This window comes from Pteropus medius, unplaced genomic scaffold (assembly GCF_902729225.1).
Source record: "Pteropus medius unplaced genomic scaffold, Ma_sr-lr_union100, whole genome shotgun sequence".
NCBI lineage: Eukaryota > Metazoa > Chordata > Mammalia > Chiroptera > Pteropodidae > Pteropus > Pteropus medius.
In genome coordinates this window covers 2,189,597-2,203,056 of record NW_024352790.1, presented here as the reverse complement: position 1 = coordinate 2,203,056, position 13,460 = coordinate 2,189,597, and the positions used below count along the sequence as shown (strand labels likewise).

The 13,460-nt window shown below is 35.8% G+C and overlaps 1 pseudogene; it reads left to right on the top strand.

Moving 5' to 3' along the window:
• Positions 1 to 6,148: 6,148 nt before the first annotated feature.
• On the top strand, positions 6,149 to 6,267 carry LOC120592338 (uncharacterized; annotated as a pseudogene).
• Positions 6,268 to 13,460: the final 7,193 nt, after the last annotated feature.

The following is a 13,460-nucleotide window of genomic DNA, read 5'->3' as shown; positions in this document are numbered from 1 at the left end:
GACTGTAAATACAACAAATTTCCTGACCTAGAATTGACAGACTAGTGAGAGAGAAATATGATGAACAATAATTATACAAATACCATTTTACATATATTAGAATGGCTAAAATAAAAAATACTGAAAATATGCTGATGAGGGTGTGAAGCAAAATACAGAAATTTCTTGCACTTAGCTGGCAGAAATATAAAATGGTACTACCACTTTGATAAAAACTTTGCAAATTTCCTTATAAAGTGAAACATCTATTTAGCGTATAACTCAGCCATCACACTCTTGGATATTTAGAGAAAGGAAACCTTATGTTCAAACGGAAACCTTCATAAATGTTCATAGCGACTTTATTTATAATAACTAAAAACTGGCAACAACCTAAATGTTTTCAAACGAATAATGGGAAAACAAACTGGGATATGTGCAACTAATAAAATAACACTCCTCAGTAAAAAGGAATGAACTATTGATGGATACAAGCATAATGATTCTTAACATCATTATACGGAGAGAAAAAGGCAATTGCGAAAAGTTACACAAGATATGATTTCATTTTTATACTATGGAAATGACACAATCATAGTGATGGAAGACAGATACGTTGTTGCCAGGAATTAGGGGTGGATATAGGATCTGACTATAAAAGGGTAAAATGAAGAAGTGTTGTCGTGGTGTTAAGCTATCAGTAGGTTAAGCATATTAAATGCATTTTCAATTTACAATATTTTCGATTTACAACGTGTTTATTGGGATCTAACTTCATCGCAAGTTGAGGAGCATCTGTGGTTGGATCTTACTATTTTACCCAATATGAACATTTGTGTATTCTAATTGGGGTATTTAGACCATTTAAATTTAATATGATTATCGATATGGTTTGGTTCAAATCATTATCGTATGGTTTTCTGTTTGTTCCATATGTTCTTTACTTACTTTTTTCTCTTTTTCTGCCTTGGATTAATTATTATTTATAACTCCAGTTTTATTCCCTGACTAGCTATAACTCCTAGTTGTTATTTTGGTGATTGCTGAAGGTTTAGAATATACATCTTTAACTTGTCACATTCCACCTCAAGTGCTATCTCTCTACTCTGTGTATAGTATAAGAACCTTACAATAGTACATTCCCATTTTCCCTCTTTAAACTATTTGCTCTTGTCATATATTTAACTTCTACATATGTTATAAACTTCATGACACATGACATTATTTTTGCTTTAAACAATGTATTATCCTTAAAGAAATTTAAATAATAAGAAAAAGTCTTTATTTTACCCATGTGATTAATATTCCAGTGATTTTTATTTCTTGATGTAGATCCAACTTCCATTTGGTAGCCTTTATTTACTACTTGTCAGACTTCTTTTAACATTTCTTGTAGTGCAGGTCTGGTGCAATAAATTATTTCAGAGTTTGTATGCTAAAGAAAGTATTTTATCTTTTTTTTTTTAAACATTTTTGCTGAGAAAAGAATTCTGCTAGCAGTTTTCTTTTTTTTTTAGGGTTTTAAAGAAGTTGCTCTTTTGCATCATTTCTGGCGAAAATATGCTGTCATTATCTTTATTCTTTTATACATAGTAGGTCTTTTTCTCTGCTTTCTGTTTATCACTAGTAGTGAGCAATTTGATTATGATATGCGTTGATGTAATTTTCTTTATGTTTCTTATGCTTGGGGTTCATTAAGGTTCTTGGATCTGGGGGTTATAGTTTTTATTGTATTTGAAAATTTTTTGGCTATTATTTCTTCAAATAGTTTTTCTTGTCCCCAACCCTCTTCCTTCAGGGACTTCAATTATTTGTGCATTTGGCCTCTTAAAGTTGTTCCACAACTATCGGTGCTTCATTTATTTATAATTTCACTGTAGTCTTTTTTCTCACTGTGTTGTAGTTTAAGTTTCTATTGCTATGTTTTCTCAGCAATGTCTTATACACTGTTATTACGACCTTACATATTTTTCATCAAAGATATTATAGTTTTCATCTCTAGAAATTTGAACTGAACCTTTTTTGTATCTTCCTTGTCTCTACTTAACATGCTCAATCTTTCCTCTAGTTTCTTGAACATAGGGAATGCAGTTATAGTAACTATTGAAATGTTCTTGTCTATTAATCTTATCACCTTCATATCTCTAGATGAGTTTCAACTGTCACATTTTTTCCTTTCATTATGATCTGTATTTTCTTACATTTTTGCAGGACATTTTTGGGATAATTTTTCAATGAATGCCAGATATTTTGAAATTTACATTTTTGGTTGCTGGATATTTTTGTATTACTATAAATATTCTTGAACTTGTTGTAGAACACTCTTAAGTTACTTGAAAACAGTTTAATCCCCAGATCTTTGGGTTTGTTTTTTTTTTATATATACTTATATTTAATTTAAGCTTCATTGGTGGAAACACAGCAGCATTTAGTCTAGGGTTATTTTTTTCCCACTACGGAAGCAAGCTCTTGCTTAGTATTTTCACCAATTACTCATGAATTATGAGTTGTTCACTCTGGCTTTTAGCAACAGTCACTAGCATTACTCCTAGGCTTAAGTGACCTCCAGGGACTCTTCCTTAAAATCTTTTCAAGTGCATTTTTCCCTGGCTTCAGCATGAGCTGATTAGAAGTCAACTGAATACTTAATGGGGACCCTGCAGATTCTTGGAGTTTTGTCTCTGTGCATCTCTCTCTTCTCTCATACTCTTCCCGCTACCTTGGCTTTCCTGTAATCCCAGTTCTATCTCTTCGATTCGGGGAGACTACTGGTTTCTTTTCATCCCAATAAACAGCAACCTAGAGTAATACTCATGAAATTGATAAGCTTATATGTCAACAAATCTCTTTAGGAGTTGATATCTGAAATGACTTGGTTTTCTCCTGAATTCTTACTTTTTCTGTAGGGGAGGACAAAACTTAACCATCTGGTTAATGGGGTTCCTTGGGAGTGGGGCAGGAGTGGGAAATTTCTATCTATTTCATGGGGCTTAGTTTAAAGGGAATACTAAGACCAGGAGAGAGTAGAGAGCCAAAGGATAGGAGAAAGCCCAAGTCCAAGTCAGAATGGTCCGAGCCACAGAAAGCCAGATATTCAAACAGAAGGGGTCAGCTGTATGTAGGTGACCGTTTCTCCAGGAAAATTTCCTCACTCTCCCCGTCCAAGCATATGAATTAGCCGTTCCTCATTTATTACTGCATAGCAGCATAGGCTGCCTTTTCCAGAGGATTTATTACTGTATATTCTCTGTATATTTCCATATGTCCTCTGGCCTATAAATTCCATGAAGACAGGAATTATAACTATCTTGTTTATTGTTGTCTCATTTGTTCCTAACATACTACCAGGTACAGAAAAAGTGTTCAATAAACATTTATTGAATAACAATTCTCATAAATTGTCAGATAAAAAATTTTTCTCATCTAACTTCTCTGTTAAATTTAACACAGTGATCACTGCCTCCTTTCTTTTTCATACTTTCTCCCCTCAGTAATGCATTACAATTCTCTCCTTATTCTTTCCCAATATTTATTTTCTTAAATCCTTCTCACTCCTTGAATTTGGGGTGGCAAATTCAATAACCATGTGCCAAGTAGGTAATATAAATAAGCATTCTTGTCGATTATAAGAAAATTTAGAATGAAGAGATCTCTGAACAAATTAAAGAACATAAGCCTCAGCTAAAGATTTCCATTTTTTTTAATTAAAAAAATAGTGAGCAGACCCTACAACATGTGCTTCAGCAATTTCCAGGCCTAAATGCTGGTGCTGGTCAGGGTTCTGTTTTCTCTGTGGAGTTTACCATTGTGCCGTGAAAATTTCTGGTCTCAAAATATATTAGACTAGACATAACAACTTGTGTGTATGTGTGTGTGTATATATATATATATATATATATATATATATATATACACACACACACGCATACATATATACACACACACACACACATATATGTATATATATACACACACATACATATACATATATGTGAATTATATTACATTATATTATATAATAATATGACAATAAATATGTATTTTTCTACTATATGTATATTCATTTCAAAGTTTAGTATATCCCAAATGGAACTCATTTTTCTCCGAAATGTCTGTTTTTATCTATTTCCTTTTTATAAACTGGCATCACAATCTTTCCATTCACCTAAACTGAAACCTGAACTCATCATAGATTTCACTCATGTCTCTAATCCTTTGTCTGTCCTTATGTCTTGTAGACCATTAAATGCTTTCTGTCATTGTCATTGTTAAGAGTTTAACTCAAGTTCTTATTATTTCTCATCTGGTCTTTTGCCATAATTTCCTTGTCAATGATTCCCAAACCTGGATGTGAGTCAGAATCACCTGGGGCATTTTGTAATAATAAAGATGTCCAGTCCCAGTCTCCACATTATAGCTACTGAAACATAATCTCAGCGGATGGGCCTAGAACACTCACAGTTGTTTAATTAAAGCAATATGGTGACTCTTAAAAATGCTCATTAATATTCTTACTGTTACATTACATCAGTCTCTATTTCTTATATAAACCCATCCTCATTCATACTGCTCTCTCCTTTCCACTTTCTAAATAAGAGAGTACATTACCCTAATGTGACAAAGAGAAATGGCAATTCAAGATGCTGCAATACAGCCCAGAAATGCCTCAAGCTTAAGAACTTTAATAATGGACTGTGCAAATCAAAATGCAAGTGAGAACAAGCATTATGAATTACAAAATGATCCATCTGAATAGAATAAATGAAAACCTAATTGCAGCATTAAGTGATGAATTCATATTCTTCAAAATATAATTTATCTTTTTTTGTGGTTTTCATGGATAGTTACTGATTGTAAATCGTAAAATAAGGATTTCTGTCAGTTTTGTTGAGAGTTTTAACCTAGTCCTGGAAACGAGAGACATGCGAATCTCAGACTTACCTATATTAAATGAGCTTCTGCTTAGGCGCTGGTTGAAAATCCCTTAGATATAGTGAAAATAGCTCTCTATTTAACAGAAATACATTCTCTAAAAATAGCAAATTTTCGTAAGTAGATAAAACGTCAACTTTTTAAATAAAGCTTCTATTTATAAGAAATGTTCTTTTTTCAAAATGACATTGCCGATAGTCAACATGAAGTTTTAATTAAGAAATTGACAGCCTGCAGCATAGCTATCATAGGGGTAGAGGTGCCACCTTGTGGCACGAATGAAAAATGACTTGACGTGCTGACAAACCGATAATTTTCTCATTACTTTCGTTTTTTTGTCTTTGGATCAATTGGGCTCATAATGGCTTCTTCGTTTCATCTTCGTCCAAGTACAACAGACACGTGCAAAAGTTCCTTTTGCAACATTTAGAACTTTCTGCGGTGAGCCAGAACAGAGACACTGAGGTGAGACACTTTAATTTTAGCTGCTTTTGGAGTGCTTTGGGAGCACAGTGCCCTCTTGTGGTAGTTCTGTCACCTCGCAAAGAAAATGGTAAAGTTCTCTGGAAGGATTCCAAAGAATTTTAGGATTTGAATATTGTCAAATGGTTGGATGGGCTTTGAGGATCTGCAAAAAAAAAATCCTAATGCAATCCTAATAGAACTTCATATTTTCTATTACTATTACATAAGAAGAACAATAAAATTTATCTTAATGCAGCCTTTTAAAAGACATTTGTTCTAAAAAGAATTGGTTTCGACCCCACATAGCGTTTCCTTCACGGTCTCTTGTCTTGTGTACATTAGTGCAATCTATTGAAAATAACGACATGGCCAAATGTTTTTAGCCACTTCAAGTCGAAACAATTAAACATCCCCAAATTTATCGTCAATGTCCATTTATGAGAAATGCTGCTAAATTTAAATTTTTTTAATTTCAAGAACTTGAATGTTTAGTGTCTGGCATAATAATATTAGTTTCATTGAATTTCATTTAATGGATAGAAAGCTTCATATTGTATTACCTGTCTGCAAGAATGATCCTTCTCATGAAATAGTTGAGTTAGGTAATGAAAGCTGTATAAATTAATTTTTATGTTTTAAATGCACGTGAAGAGACATTATTATATTAGAAATGTATTTAATGCCTGCTACATGTCAGGTACATCACTGCATACCAGCTGTGCTTACTAATGAAGCAGATAACTACCTATTATGTTTTACTTTTTAAAAAGTGGTCTACTGCCATGCCACCCTGAACAAGCCCCATCCCATCTGATCTCAGAAGCTAAGCAGGGTCAGGCCTGGTTAGTACTAGGATGGGAGACCACCTAGGAAGACCAGGTGCTGTAAGCATAAAAAATAAATAAAAAAATGAGGGATTGTAAACTGACAAGGTCCTTGCAATCTGTGAGATCAACCAAGGGTTGCCTTGCCTAAAAAAATCGAAGTTTTAGATTGTAGATTTGATTAAAAATAAACTAATTTGGTTTTTCTCAAAAGAAGGTATATATTTTATGGCTAATTTTTCTTCTTTAAACTTTTTAAAATAAAGAGAGTCTAAATAAAATTTTAAGTTACTATAAAGCTGTCCTATGTGTGTATTAATCGAGATTTTCCAGAGCAACAGAACCAAGAAGATATATTTAGATATTTCTAAGAAGAAACCTGATAGGAATTGGCTCACAGGGTTATGTACAGAAGCAGAAAAGCCTGTCTGCAAGCTGGAGAAGAGGGAAAGCTGGTGATATAATTCAGTCTGAGTCTGAAGGCCTGAGAATCAGGGACCAGTCATGTAAATCCTAATCGGAACCCCAGGCTTAAGAACCAGAAGCACTGATGGCCTAAGAACAGGAGAAAATGAATGTCTCAGCTTAAGCAATTCAGGGCCTCAGAGGACTGGATGACACTCACTGCATTGGTGAGAACAGTTTGCTTTATTCAGTTCACCAATTCAAACGCTGATCTCTTTCCCAGACACCCTCACAGACACTCCCAGAAATAATGTTTTACTGGCTATCTGGGTATCCCTTATATCAGTCAAGTTGACATATAAAATGAACAAAGTTCATTCCTGTCTTGTGACAAGTTATAGGTTTCATATAGACATATGAGATTTCCTCTTTCATATAATTATCTTAACACAAAATCTTAAAAACGAAGTAGATGACAATGATTTATGCCCTAGGGGCTGTGGTTAACTATTCTGCGGCTTTTTGGAAGCTACTGAAGATCTGGAAATTAGCAGACTAATTCTGGGAAGATAAGATTCTGCACAATAATATACCCATATGCTTCTGCTTCCCCAATTTGGGGATTCCTGATTGAATTTAAGGCATATCGAATGTAATAATACTTAAACTCAGGAAGAATAAAGCATGCAGAGAGTTACATTTGCTCTTTTCCACAGGACAGGAGATGACTGTTCACTTTGGAACACAAACTAGAAAGGGTATTTCTCTTCGGTTTTGGTTTTCAGGGTTCCAGAAAGATGCTAGGTTGAAAATTTCTCCCATACCGTTCTGATTTAATACCTGCCATTCCATTGTCCCTTTCACAGAGTCATGGACGATCTCCTGCATGCTTAACACAGTCTAGGTTCTTAGGAAAGAATAGAGTGAGGGGAGAGAATTTATGATCTGCTTTTCAAGATTTACAGTCTGATCAACAACAACAAAAAATGCCTCAATATAAAAAATGATGGAGACCAGTAGAAAATGGCATAAAATCAATGTCACGGGAGGGTACACACCAGGGGGAGGAGCGGAGCCTGGTGAGCACATTTCCCGAGCATCCTTCTTCAGGTACAATTTCTCATTTAACCCTCGCAAATCTGTGAGGAGTTTCCAGACGTAAAAGCATAACCTGCCAAAAGTCATACACTAGTTATGCAGAGATTCTGCAATAAGAATAAAAAAGATAGTAATAATACAATTATAATAACTAGGAAAGGTAATTGCTTGAGGTTCAATTATATGTCATTTACTATACCAGATAACAATCCTACAAAGCAGGCATAATCATTTTTATTTTGTGGGCGAGAAAACAATAAGGAGATGAAATAATTCCCCTTCATCTTCCAAAAAAGAATTTAAAAATACTCAGCATGGATTTAGATCCAGTTTCATCTGAGTCTCAGGCCCATGCTCTTGGTGCTCGGTGAGAATGTCCTAATGACTAGACTCTGAGGCCCATCATTTTGCTTCTACTGTGCCTTCTTTGATATTTCTTCTCCCACAGCATAAACCATACTTGCCAAGGAGCAGTCAGTGAATATTGCTATAGCCTGAAAAGTTCTTTGAGTCAAGATACATCATCTCCAGGAGCTTCTTGCTGAAAACCACACATCTCCAAAGGGTTTAATTCTTTAGCTCGTGTTTTCCACTGATCACTAGAAAGGAGATCCATAGTCAAAGTTTAGGAAATTTAAAAAAAAATTTAATAAAATTAAACTTTTTGTTAAATTTTTTAAAAAGTTTTTTAATTTCAAGAATTTTTAGTGTAACTAAATAGCTGTTGTTATAGCAGTAATAGTAATACTCCTTGTTGGCATGTATTGGGCATATACGATAATGACAAGTATTTTGCTAAATGTTTAGTATATGGTACCTGATTTCATACTCACAAAATAAGAGGAAGAAAAAACTTTATTGGCCCCATTTTGTGGATGAGAAAGCGGAAACAGAGCTATATGGAAGAACTCTGAACACTATGAGTCTCTATGTGACCTCGGGTAAGCTTCCGTTCACAGCATTTCCCTATTTGAGACTAGAAAGCTTTTGGTATGGCAGATCATGACGTTCATTTCTTCAGGTGACACATTGTTAAGTGCCACTGTAACAACAAAGGCTAATATTGAAAAGCAACATGTGCCAGGCTAAATGTTTTGAATAGAATATTTAATAAGTCCTTGGGTATTAGTACTATATTCTTTTTTAGGATGAAAAAATAAATCTCAGAGCAGGTAAGAGACTTGCATAAGGTTAGGGAGTAAATGAGTAACCTTCCCCTCTACCCCCAAACCCCAAACTGTGCTTATTAACCCAGCATGACCTCCTCTCCAGGCACATGGCACCACCAAGCAACCATTCTCTGACGCTGTGCCCCAACATCCTGCTTTCTGGGAAGCAGAATCTTGAAGGTTCCAGAGTGGCACTCAAGACCTAGAGAGAAAGGACCCCAGAGCACAGGTATATTTTGTTAGCAGGAAAGCAAGACCGTAGGTCTATGCAGGACGTAGGAGAACTGCTAGTAACGGGACATGAGGGCACCTGGGCCAGACCTGATTGGAGGGTGAGAAGTCACCTGAGATCAAAGTGAGAGCTATAGGCAGTGGGAGTGAGGTGAGCAGACCCACAGTCAAATGTTTGTGTTTGGGCTTAGAGTTAGCCCAGGCTAGGTTGTCTTACATGGCCTTGACAATTTCTGTGAGCAGAGGGGAGGTGACATGCACTCAGAGGGTCTGGGGAGCTGGCAGGACTCCCCTTGCATGGCACAGGCTTCTGCTGGCTGCCTCAGCTGCATGAAGCTGCGTCTGTGCGATGCCTCTGAACTGGTCTCAGAGCATCAGGCCCCTTCACCCCTCTCCCTCAGATGGTTTATTCAACAGAATGGCACCTTCGTCCAAAAGGGCCAATATAAATTGGAGGCCTAACAGATAACAGACATGAACACCAGAAGGTCATTTCATTACGATTCCTCGGACCCAGGCAGCAAATGGCAGATGGGACCGGTGGAAGAAAAATCCACAAAAAGAATATTTCTGTTTGTAACTCACTGCTGGAATTAGGAGAGTAAAAGGGCTCTCTGTTCAGTGAAATTTCCATTCTTTGGTGATTACTAGAGAGTTACAATTTAAGACACAGCAATTATAAATCCTCCAAAATGCCAAGGGTAGCTTGCTCCAGAGATAGTAAGGGAAACTGTGCTGAAGGAGGAAAAGCGAGCTATGCTGACTGTGTGATATCGCCCCAGCCAGTACTTGAGGAACTTCTGGTTAATTTTAGCACTTTTCCCAGTAGGAAACACCATGTGTCGGAGGCACCTCTCCAAGTCCACACTGGAATGTGGCTCCAGAGATGAGGGGAGCCCTGTTCTTATTTAGTCTGGCTGGCTGACCAAGAAAAGGAACAGAATGTGCTTCTTCTACAGCTGCAGAAACCTCCTGTCGTGGCACTAGCTGTTCCAGGAGCAGGTCTTGCCCAGTACTATTAATATTCTGGAAAGTTCTCTGACTCATAAAACTGGAGAGATCAAAACCTTTTTCTTTCTATAACAGAAAGGTGGAAAAGCAGTAGCTAACCATGTTGGGACCACATTTCTCAAATTGGCCATGAACCCCCCGAGTGGTCATGATAGATAAGAGACCAGGATTAGAAGACATTGAAAGGGACTTTAGAGAACTGAATTTGCTTCTTCCAGCTCTATAACCAGTTTAAGAGATAGGTTATTCTAGCTTTCTGGAGCTCTATGTTTGGCAGGGTTGAGTCTAATCTATACTCTGCAGGAAAAGGTAGCTTCCTTAATTAGTGATGTCTGTTAAGGGTGTTGAGCCAGTGGAATGATGTCATTTGTGCTGTATAGCAAATCTAGTTTTACCCCAGCTGTTGAAAGAAGCCTTCCCACTGCTTAGGTAGACGTTGAGATTATAAGAATGGTTGACTTTAGGCTCTTGGTTGACTTTATGGCTCTGAAGACACATTCACAGCAAATTTCTAAGAGGAAATATGAATGGGAGGGGACAAAGATGAAGAGATTTTGAAATTTATTCCCATTTAATATAGGAAAAAGAAAAGACAATGCTAATAAAGTTTTTTTAGAAGATGATAGAATATGAATTTTATTCAAAAGGATTTACATCCACACATTTTTCATAGTTAGATATACAGTGACAATTACATGTATTAGAGTTTATAGATTTGTTCAAAATAGAAAAATATTTTTAACAGTAGTATTTCATCTACAAATTAGATTCACTTCTGAGCATTATGTAAACTTCTTTCGCGAAGCAGTTGCTAATCATTAGCTGGTGACAAAATGTTAAAACCCAAGTGGGATTATTCTCATATTCCATGGCTTTAGAGAGCAGCTTAACTTCATTTTGGTTGATCCCCTTTACTTGTACTAGAAATTTATCTTTTAGGAAAAAAATTACCTATATCCAAAGTTCTGATACAGTCTGATTTTTGAAAGCTAATACACCTGATTTTTTTTAACCTTAAAGCAATGAATACTAAAAAACAAAGCAACTTCCTTTCTTCAACTTCTCCTTTCATTCCAAAAACAAACAAAAGAGAAACAAAGAAATAAATAAAACATGTTTCCTGAGCATGTGTGTGCCTGTGTGTCTACATTAGAAGACTAACAGAAACTGTCAAGTTCTATTAACTACTGAGTAGCAAAAAATGTATAAGCCTGGGAGCGGGAACTTTGAGAAGTTCCAAAGGTATAATATTATTCTAGAAACCATATTTTATGTCAATTTTTAAAGGACTGGATAGGTATTGCATTTGCTGCTTAACACCCACTCAACATCATGCTCTAAAAAGAGCCAGAGGTAGGCAGCTTCCTTGGAAAAAGAAAGAAAAGGCTGAGTTAGGAAGGAAGACTGGTGGCTGGAGATCAGCTGTGTTTATCGACACTGAGCTAATAAATACGACCTAGGCAATGTCTTCTGATTTTGGGGAGTTGCCAGATGCACGCGGGACACGGGAAGAAGGAATCTGGCTGTTAAAACAATTTATACAGATCACTCTGGGTGAATAAGGAGAGGCCAATGGGACGTTCAGCAGCTTAGGAGGGGAATTGTCTTAAGACCTGGAGGGAGTTTTCACATTCTGTTAAACTTGAGGCTACTGTTATTTCTTTCAGTAGAGCTATGGAAAATACTGGAAGATTTGGGCAGGCAATTTGAAAACAAAAAATTGTGCTCCTTGTAATTGTATGCCTGCCTCTTCGCCAGCAGAGGAGAAACAGCTCAGTTGAAGACTATTTCCTCTTGATCTGATGCCCATTTGCAATAATTGATTCTTAAAGGTCACCCATGGCTTGCCAGCACATTTTTGTATAAGGAGTCCAGCTTTCTGTTTGGACATTAGCCAGATACACATGTGGCACCTGAGCAATGAGGAGGAGACCGGGAAGAAAAGATTTTCTTTTTGGCTTAATCACTGTCAACTTGGAGACTCTTATACTCCGAGAGCCTTATTTGGCCTAGCACCCTGACTCCAATAAAAAAAATCTTTTGTAATATTTCTATACCACAATCTTAAATTTTACCCTTTGTCTTCCTGCCTCTTCTTTTAATAAAATTTCTTTTTTCTCCTTCCTTCTTCTTTCCTCAAACTTTTTCTTGACTTTTACTACGTATGTCAGGTACATGCAGCTGCTGGGGACATATTTAGGAATACAAAACAGTCTCAGCATCAAGGAGTTTACAGTCTGGTGGGAGATGTGGAAACAATTAGTAGCAATACAAACATACAAACGCTATAAGGGACACATGTACAAAATGTTTCCTGGACAATGACTTGCAAAACATTAGAAGTTCACACTAATTGCTACTCTAATACAATTTATTTTGGTATCTATCTGATCAATAAGTAGTTGTTGATGCTTTTTATTTTTAATTTTTCTTTTATTTTAAAAAAGTTTACCTGTTCTTAGAAAGCTGCCTTGGTTGAATTCATTTCAACCAAGATTTATTGAATGCTTATTAAGTGGTAGTAAGGGACCAACTATAGAATATGGTAAGAGAATTAACAGTAGAGACATAAGTGATTTGTAGGGACTGAAGTCAAGATTAATAGATTCTCATTGCTTAAATTGAATAGTTACAACAAGAGATTCTGCGATTGCCTCTGCTCTTTAGGGTGATTGAGCTAAAGCAGCCCAATTGTTTTTAAGTCTGAGAAGTACATTTTTAGGCCAACTACATTTTTAGAGAGTCTGCATTTTCTGAACTTTTCTTAAATTTTCTCTTTGAAGGTAGAAAAAATATCACTTAAGGTATGTTCTTGGAACAACTGCATAAAACTAAAAATAGAGGGAATTGAACATAAGAATGCCTGGAGAGAAAAGAGCCAAACTGTAGATTTTGGTTACTATATTTGACTTAAAACGTCTCCAAAAAAAGGAAGAAAACAAAATTCTAATAGGTTATATTAAAAATCCAGTCGGTGTTATTTGAAAAGCAGCTGTCTTTGATGGTGTAAGATTTACTGCCCTTAAAATAACTTATTTCTTTATTTTTCTGAGAACTGATATCAATTCAATTGGCTTAGGATACTAGACATTATTGGTCAGATATCTAAATTTAGTTTTATAATCATAAAATAAAAATCAGAATGTTCTACTGCAAAGTGTAGATTAACTTCACGGTTTTTAAGAATGACAGGTTTCCATTCAGTTAAAAAATGTCATTCTCTTCATAAAGCACTTAAAGTTTCAAATAAGGACATGAGAATTGACAATTGAAAAATAGTTAAATGATCCATCTAAAAATCCAATGTCATGCCCCTTTGGAACTACTATTTGGATATTAAAGAGAG